We start from the raw sequence: 10,329 nt of genomic DNA, 5'->3' as shown, positions 1-10,329 counted from the left end.
GCTCTGATACCAATTGTTGGAAATAATACTGAGAGGGGGGTGAATTAGTATTAGCAAGTCAAACAATTTTTCATTTCCATAATCATATTCATATACGCTACTTCAGTTAATGGAACTCGCGTGTATACACAACTGTGTTTAAGGCAACTAGCGTATATCCTGCAAACTTATGATTCAGTTAATTCATCATATGTTGATCTTTAATCAGTGCATCAGAACCACATAAACAGTAACCAGGTGTAGTAAAAACAGAACAGACAATCACACACATGAACACAATATATAAGGTGGAAACCCAATGTGGGTGAAAACCACCTACTGCAATCATCTCTATCTTCTTTTAATAATAAGAAACTTCTTTTTACAATTTTTGTACTGGTGCAGACTTATACCAATACACAGGCTTCTACTTGCAGAAGGCTACAACCTTCTCTCATTCTCCAGCTTCTTCTGGAAGGGAGCTACTACCCCCTAGCTCTTGTACTAGCTGATATGTTTACTAGTACATAGGTGCTGGCCTACAGAAGGCTACAACCTTCTCTTTTCTTCCAGGGACCACGTTTCATAAATTTTTAGACTGGATCCATCAATAACATCATTCAATCATCAAATATATCTGCATCAACCAATCTCCTTTGCACCAATCACAACTGAATCAATCAATCACTTTAACAACCCTTCAATCTGATCTTTCAGAATGTTGTAACTAGAATATAGTAACCAGAACCCAAGCCAGAACCCAGAACACTGCAACAACAAACAAAAGTAGCTAAAACATATTTTATAAGGTATACGATACTTCCATGTGTCGACCCTGCATGCATATGCTCTTTTCTCAAGGCGAACCGACGTACATATCTGCAAATCAAATTTAAAATGTATACGCTATTTTGATATGCAGAACAAGCATGTGTACACACCTTTTCTAAAGTGAACTTGCATATAGATCTATAAATAATGATTTAAACATTACAACAATTCCAGACTTCAGTTATACCCAGATCATCATATTTACAGAATACAACATGCGCTAGTTATTCAAATAAATGATCAAACCACATAAGGATACTTCACTTCAAGCCTTAAGATCTTGACCCATCATTAGATCTTATCCTTCATCAAGTGTTAAGGTTCATCCTTGGTTCAGATCCAGTTACGCACCATAACCCAATAACCTGTACACTAGGTCTTGCTCTTCATCAGATATTCAATACTTGAGTACATTGGCCTAATGATCTTCTCCTCCTTTTATAGTCTTAGGCCTTACTCAATACCATGGACCAAAACCACTTAGAACCAATACCTTGGACCAAATACTTAGGGTCAATACCTCGGACCATATACCATGGATCAAAATACCATGGACCAAAATACCTTGGACCAAAACTTAGCTTTCCAAGATATATCCGCCTTTCATTCTGTGAAAGTGCATGTGTACGTATTCATGACTTGTATACAGTGAACTCGTGTGTATACGTGGCTTGGCCAATGGTGAACCTGCGTATAACTTTCTTTCTACATTTTGTGAAGTCTGATCTGAACTCTGTGCTGTTAACCTGCTGAACTGTGATCTGTCATCTGAGTGAGTTGCCATCAAGGATGACACATGTGTCATAATTCCAACACTTACACCCTTGTATGTTAGGTTACATCATGAATATTTTGATTACATGCATCTGTCTTTTAAGTTGATTACAAGAGCTAATCGATTATGTTTGACTACATGTGGTTATGCGTATTTGTAGTTGGTTAGGCATTGCTTATGCATATTGTCAGTTGCATGTAGCAATGTGTACAATGGGGTAATGGTTGTTTTCATGCATGAGTTCATAGGATGCATCATTTATATGGCCTTGTATTGATGATTAGATTCTAGTTAGAGTGATGTTTATGTGCTGATCCATTTATTTGTGCATGTCTATATGTTGTTATGATTATGTTATAGATGTATCATGCTGATTTGGTGATCTTGCAGACAAGGTATCCTCCCCAACCTATACTAAGGTACATCAATTTATTGTGATTTGGTTTATCTGACATATTATGCCTTGCAGGAAGAAAGAGATCAAATGGCTAGCAAGGTGGTAGACTACGTAGAATCGCCCTATGCATCAGATGAGCAATGTGGTGTGGGGCATACTTCTGATTTGGCCATTACACTAAGAAGCGTGAAGGAAGAGATAAGGAGTTGTAAGGTAGATAATGATTGGATCATACAAGCATAAGAGAAGCAAGCGAAGGTTAATGTTATACTTCTTCAGAGTTTGTCGGACTTGCAGCGACAAGGGCCTCTTCGGATCATCCATGCACATGAGGATGGAACTATTGGAGCATATGGAAGTAGATCTCCTGGTAGACATAAGTCGGATGGATCCAACATAGTGAGAGATGGCATGTTGTTGGACACTCCAGAAAGGAGGGGCGATGAGTACAAGTATTATTCTAGTTCTGGTTCTAATAGACATCACGATCACCGTCGCTATCATCCTTATAGGAGGAATGATAAGGGGTACTTGTCGGATGAATTCAAGAAAGCAAAACCACCTAGTTTTGATGGAGATGTGAAGAAGCTGAAAGATGCAGAGGCTTGGATACTTGGTAAGAACAAATTCTTTGAGTTGCATGAGTACACAAATAACATGAAGGCCTGGATATATATCTTTAGCTTGAAAGGTAAAGCATACATATGGTGGGAATATGTTAAGTGGGTTAGAGACATCAAGACATATGACTTGAGTTAGCGAGAATTCAAGAGGCTTTTCAGAAAGAAGTACTTATCAGAAAGGGACTATGACAGAACGACTAAAGAATTCTATGAGTTAAAGCTGGGGTCAATGATAGACGAAGAGTATACGACCAAGTTTCTTGAGTTATTGAAGTATGTACCATATCGTATTGATGAGAAGGCTAAAGTTCAAATATTTTTCAGTATTTTTCCATTAGAATTTAGAGATCGGATTGAATATGATGAGCCTTAGTCACTTGAGGAAGTTATTTGGAAACTGAAGCATTTCTATGAGCAATCAAAGAGTAAGAATGAATCTTAGCATGGATGGAAAGGAAAAGAAAAGTTAGAGGTAAATTATAGCCTAAGAGGACAAGGCCTCAACATGCATATGGGAAATAAAATGTGGCACCACAAAAGAGATTTAATGTAGCTAGATAGGGACATTGGCCACAACAACAAAAACATCATAGAGGTGAGGGCACTGGTTGGTTAGAGTGTTGGACATGTGGTGAGAAGCACCTTAGGAGAGATTGCCAGCAACATGAGGGTGGAAGGCCTAATATATACAGTGCATAGGAGGTGCAGATGGTTGGGGATGTTGGTTAGAGTATTCCACGTATCTATGCATAAGTGGACAACGAGAAAGCAAAACACCAGGCATCTATCATTGAGATGGATGGTAAGATTTTTGATCAAGTTATTTATATTTTTATTTACCTTGGATCTAATTATAGCTATGTCAGTCCTAACTTGGTGGATAAGTGTGGAATGAATAAGGAGTTGCATGCAGAGTCTTGGTTAGTGCAGTTGGCTCTAGGTACGAAGAAACAAGTTCATCATTAGGTATGAGCTTGAGCATTTGATTTGAATGATATGCCTACAATAGCACATTTGAATGTATTACCATCGGGTTCATATAGTATGTTATTGGGCATGGATTGGTTGTATATACATAGAACCAAGGTTGACTTCTATGACAAAGCTATTGAATGTGTTGTCGACAATGAAGAACCAAGGGTCTTACAGGGTAAGAAGAAAGCAACATCAGTTAGGATGGTGATAACTATGCAAGAAAAGCGTAGCCACAGGAAAGGGTGCAAGATATTTGTGATGCACATTTCTAGTGATAAGGGTAAGGAGGCTGAGGATGTAGATGTGTTGAACAGGTACCCAGTGTTGCAGCAGTTTTGGGATGTATTCCCTGAGGACATTACAGAGTTGCCACCTCACATAGAGGTAGAATTTTTGATTGAGTTAGTGCCATGGGTAGCTCTAGCATCGAAATCACCTTACAGGATGAGCACACTTGAGTTGGTTGAGTTAAAATTACAGCTATGTTGGTCAAGGTATACATTAGGCCAAGTGTATAACCTTGGCACGCACCGATCTTGTTTGTGAGGAAGAAAGATGATAGCCTCAGAATATGCATTGATTATAGGAAACTAATCAAAGTGACTATAAAAAATAGGTACCCTTTATCAAGGATTGATGACTTGTTCGATCAGCTGAAGGGAGTAGCAGTGTTCTCAAAGATTGATATGAGATCCATATACCGTCAGGTACGCATCGAAGAGGAGGAGATTTAAAAGATTGTGTCCAAGACTAGGTATGGGCATTATGAGTTTGTTGTGGTTCTATTTGGCTTAACTAATGCTCCAACTCCATTCATGTGTTTGATCAAGAGTGGGTTGCATCCATATTTGGATAAGTTTGTTATTGTGTTCATTGATGATATACTGGTATATTCTAAAAATGAGGAAGAGCATGTCGAGCACTTAGCAACAGTATTGAGGTTGTTGAGAGGCCATCAGTTGTATGCTAAGTTCAACAAATGTTGCTTCTTTCAGACTGAGGTACACTACTTGGGACATGTTTCCTCGAAGAAGGGCATTGCAGTATATCCAGAGAAGATAAGGACCATCATGGAGTTGGTAACTCTTAAGAGTGTGGATGAGGTGAGATTTTTCATGGGTTTCGCAGGATATTATAGGAGGTTCATCAAGAACTTCTCACAGATTGCTTATCCCATTACCCATTGCATAGGAAAGGTGAGACGTTTGAATGGACTGAAGAGTGTGAGGTTAGATTTGAGTAGCTAAAGCAGTTGCTGACACATGCACTAGTGCTACAGATTGTAGATCCAGACAAAGAGTTCATAGTATGTATAGATGCTTGCAAGAGAGGACTTGGTGGAGTCCTTATGCAAGATGGATAGGTGGTATGTTATGAGTCCTGGAAACCAAACGAGCACGAGAAGAACTACCTAACACATGATCTTGAGCTAGCTGTTATCACTCAAATTTTCCTTGAACTTGTTGGGAAGAGGAAAGGGGTCCGAGGTAACCACAAACCAACTTTTAGGTACATAATATAGCCAATCTGTACCCAGAGAGGGCTCTCTCTTTAAGTTTTAGCTTAGTTTTGAAAGATATTAGGCTAGTTATGAAAGTTTAGGGGTTTTGATTGTGTTTAGTGGTGGAATTCAATAGTAGGGGGGTAGGACTGAGTAGTTTAGGCCATTGGTCTAATGGAGTCAAAGAAAATGGCTTAACTGGATTTGGTTTCTTAACAAGGGATGGTTTCACAGGGCAAGATAGTAAAACAGGGAATAAATAAAGACTTAAAAAGATGGAATGGACATCAAAGGGGATGAAGGGCAATTAAGAATCCTTCATCATATTTGAAAGGGGGAACTTGAATGATTATCAATAAAGAGCAATTAAGAATTCTTTATTAAATAATCAAAGTGAAAAAACTAGGAAACAAGAGCAATTAATAATTCACTGTTTATGTTAGTTTAGAGGAAAACATTAAGAACAAAAACGATTGAAAACAGATTGCACTCAAGCATTTTCTGAATTATTCTTTTTCATTTATCGTTCAGATATGAAACACATTTGATATAATAAACAAGAAAACTTTAAAACATGAGATAATAGAAGACTTATTGATCCGGTGTTTGACTCAAGAATCCTGTGAAAAGTCCTTTGCATCAATTCTTCATCCAGCTAGCCATACAAAATTTTGTCCAACAACACTTTATTCCAAAATAATCAGTATTACAGCAATGTCTAAGAATCCACCCTCAATACTCCAATTGAGGGAGTATTTATAAAAAATATTTACAAAAAATATCTCATAACAAAGTGAGATATATTCTAGGATGACTATGAATAAGTTACAAGGAAAATAGAGACAGATGGCCTCGTAGATAGATGAAAAGGCAAAATGATGTTGTGCTGTTCCTATTCTTGTGAGTGTGCTAGAGGCAGGCCCTATGATTTGGCTTGCTACTGTCTTCTTGGTAATTCTGTGTTGGTTGCCCTATTTTCACTGATACGTTTTACCTGCTTTGATACTCTTCGACCTGTTTGATCTTTGCCTATCCTCTTTACTATTACTTACTGTAGTAAATAATCAAAATTTACCCAAGGATAATTTACAAAATTTCTAACATTTCTTCCCACCATTGTGTTTCTAGTATTCTGGTCCTTTGAAGCTTTCTAAGGGTTTCATCAGTTTCAGTGTACCTGAAAAAGGTAGGCTGAATTGGAAACAAGTGCTTTATCTCATGCTCGACATAGAATAAGTTCTCTAGACTGTCATAGAGAACTTTTCCTGTAGGCAATGATTTTGATGCTGATGCACTTGTTGATGGACCTGCCTGGTTGCTTGCATATTGATTCAATTTCTCCACATAGTCTATATGCCTCATTAGTTTAACATTAATAACTAAAGGACTAGGAAACCCTTTACTCTGCAAAATATCAAATCTCTTCATGAAAGCATTAATTTCTTCATGCATGTCATGACACCTTATTTCTAAATTTTGCATAAGAGTCCTTTTAGTAAAAACCCTTTTGACTTCTAGACTTGTTCCTGTTCTATCTTGAATGCCCATTTCTTCAAGCTGGTACTTATTTTTGGTATTCAAAAACCGTATGAGTCTGGTGGCTTCCTCAGGCATATTTCCTAACTCTGCCCTTGCCTTTTGAACCTCTTCTTGAGCTATCTTTACTAAATCAATTTGCTCAAAAATTATTTGGATTGATGGCCAAACATCATTTATTGACTGAGTGATGTTGGCCCAAAGAATTTTCCTAATTTCTGTCAAAGGTTTCTCAAATGTGAGATCCTTTTCTAATGATTTCACTTTGTTTTCTAACCCTTTAATCTCTCTTGTCTTTTCTGAAACATTTATCTTTGAGAGATCATACCTTCGTTCTAAGTTGGCATACTATTCTTGTACCCTTTTTAGCTATGAAACTTTCTGTTTCATGTCCTTCATTGATTTTATTAGTTCCTCTGTGCTCAAATTGGTAGTACTATCCTGTGCTGTTCCTGCTGTTCCTGTTGTTGTTGTACCTATGACCACCTCTGCTGTGGCTGCTGGAATGTTTGGTGCCAGAGCTATTCCAAGGGTTGAAGGGACTGCAGTTGAGACTACTGGTATCACATTGGGAGGCTGAGAGGTCGACTCTCCCTGCTTGTCCTTCAATGCTTTTTCTAGTTCTTTCTCAGTCTCATTCAATCGTTCATTAAGTTTTAAGAGCAAATCCATCAGCTCTTCTTCAGATTTTTTCTTTATGATCTCAGCAATCTGTGGATGCCTTGAAGGAGGCAGCTTTAGCTACTTCCTTAAGGCAACAATATCTTCATCTTTCTTTTTGATTAAGGCTTCTGTAGCCTTTACATCTTTTGGATCATGACCCAATCTAATAATTATTTCTTTTAAAGAATTTATTCTATTATCTTTGGTCGGGGAGGAAGCTTTCTCCAAATGTAGTTGGGCAGTTGTGTTATCCAAAGAATTTTCCAGCCTTTGGGCCATCATAGCCTTACTAGTCAATGTGGAATAAATCATTTCTCCAATTTGTTTGTGCAATTCAATTTGATCCAAAGGATGAATATCCTTTGCCATGACTTCAAAATTGGTTCTAAGGTAGTCTGCTGCTAATTGAGGCTGTTGCACTTTAGGCTTGAAATAACTCATTATCATTTTACCTTCTTTGATGTCATAGGCTGACATCAATCTGTTTTGATTTGTGGGAGCCATTTTCAAATATTGATTGTAGACCTGAAGCCTTAATGGATCATTTCTGGCTTTTATTTCTATAAATGTATTTTTAATATCTGAAGTGTCCTTTCCTGGTGGTCTGAAAGATGATACCTCTGTACTTTGTTGTCTCTCTAGCTCCTTTCTATGTGAGCTAGTAGATGTCCCACCTACTGGGAAAGTTTGTTGTCTATCTACTCATTCTCTCCTCTGACTATCAGTAGTCTCTTCAACAAATTCTTCTTCTGAAAGGGGATTTAGCCTTTGCCTTTTGGTACTAGGCTGTCCTGAAGGTCCACTGGCAGGGGTAGTTGTTTCCCTGTCTCTCTTTTTATTTCTTTCCTCATTTAGAGGAGTTTGCAAGATTGGAGGTTCTCCCATATTGCCCTGAGTGGGAGGAGTGTGCATTTGGGCCTGCTCCTTGGAAGTTTTAGGCTGCTTAGACATTGTAGATTGCTCTGTGGCTTGAATGCTGGTTTCTAGTTCCTTGCCTTTGGATGTTCCTGTGGCTGGTGTGCTGGTTTCCTGTGAATGTTGCTGAGAGGTTCCAGCTGTAGAGGGACCAATCCTTGACCTTTGTACCTGCCCAAAAGAATCCAGGTCAAGTGTTTTCTCAAGATCTCTCATAACATTTTCAATATTGACCTGTTCACTATCATTTTCTACTAGGGTCCCTTCCCTCCATTCATCCATATTTGCAAATTGTTCAATCTCTGGAATCCTATGGTGAATGTATGGTGACAATCTGTTCTTCATTCTTCTATCACAAATAAAGCTGTTAGGGTCATATGGTATCCATCCAAAACTCTTTTGTAACTTAAGATGATCTTCTAAAATTATTTTTGCTTCTCTCCATGCCTCCCTAGTGTTACAGACAAAAGGGCCTAACTGATTCTTGATTCTAAGCTGAGCTTTCTTCTTGGCATTATAAAAATGGACCAGGTCTGAATTTATCATTTGCCTGAAATATTCCAATGCAAAGAGCCTCATTGGAACATACTTTGGTAGCTTAAAAGGGCAGAGCTCACACCCATATATCCTGATTTCTGTATGGTTCTTGTATAGGTACCAATCACCTATTCTGTACTGCTTGGAGAGCTGAAGGATCTTCTTCATATCACCACTGATCCTAGGAGGGGAAACTCCTGTCAATAAGGTGGTTTCTGGATGAAAAAATTGATCAATGAACTCATTGTATGAGTAAGGGGACTCTAAGGATGCATAGAAAATGGGACTCCAAAAGATGACAAGCCTTGGATTTCCTTTGGTATCAAGTTTCATGATAGGGAAATGGAAGTAAACTGACTGATAATACAACATAAGATGATATATGAAAGTGGTGTATTTGAAAACTCCTTCATTGTCCAGTCTTAAGAACTGGTCATGAATCTTATTAGCAATATAGGAGGCATAATCATACTTAACAGCAGGGGGCTGTCCAAGAGTAAAAATTGACAACAACACTAGGGTTATCTCATCAACAAACTCACTAGTGTTGAATCCCATAATTAAAGATATCATATCAATTATGAGTTGTCCCATATCTGTGAAGAAAGTTTGCATGTAAGGAGGTGGGCCATCAGGCTGATGCTTTGGTGACATGAAAGTCTGACAGATGCGTTTCAGTTCTGACTGAGACAATTGAGTGGATTTCTCAAGTAAATATCCCATGGAAATGGGAGTGAGAGCTTGACTGGAGTGGAATTGCAACATTTTGTTGATGGATTGAGTAGTTATTGGAAAGAGGACTGTTTGGCTTGGAGACATAACTGCTCTGCGGTTAGGGTCATAATTGGCCTGGCATTGGTGAATTATATCAGGGAAGACATTGATTAAGGGGAGAAAATACATGGGAAGGTTAGATTCCCACAGTCCTAGGATGTCAGAGTCATTCAAATAGTTATCTCTACTTTGGCAAAAGACTTTAAGGTGGTTTTTATCAATGGATAAGTCTTTTATCTGAAAGTCTTTATCCGCAAGAGGCAGATAGTCTAAATCTTTATGAGGAGCATTCATGGGTGCAACAGTCAAAGCCACAGGGGTTTCCATTTCTGGTTCTTGTGGATTCAGAAAGGAATTTGGGTTTTTGGTGAAAAATGGGCAAATTAACAGGTCTGGGAACTTATATGGTGAAACAAAGACTGAATTTGCAATGAATTTTGGCCTTTTATGTGGAATTGTAGTGTAAAACGTGAACTTGCAGGGTTTCGGTGGAAATTGGATAAATACCTGTGTTCGGGGAGTGAACAATGGAAAAAAAGGTACAGGCAGTAGCTAACAGGTTCTGGACTGCGTTGGCTGCAAGTTTCTTAGCAAAGTGGTGGTTGGAAATCTTGAACAATTGACCTCGACGTTCTTTGCATGGGAGCACAGGTTTGCAATATAAAACAATGAAAATGACGTTCATTTGTTTTATTAACAAAGTCAAGGTTGGAGGGGTTTTTTTGGTTTTCGAGCGGATGACGTGCGCGAGGAATGAAATGATGTTTTTTCGTATATGGAACAACGTTAAGCGGTTTCGTATCACATCGCTTTTGGGGACGGG

This window comes from Pinus tabuliformis, chromosome 3_2, assembly GCF_031772625.1.
Source record: "Pinus tabuliformis cultivar Carrire ecotype Pingquan chromosome 3_2, CPIR1, whole genome shotgun sequence".
NCBI classification, from domain to species: domain Eukaryota; kingdom Viridiplantae; phylum Streptophyta; class Pinopsida; order Pinales; family Pinaceae; genus Pinus; species Pinus tabuliformis.
This window is presented reverse-complemented; position numbering follows the sequence as displayed.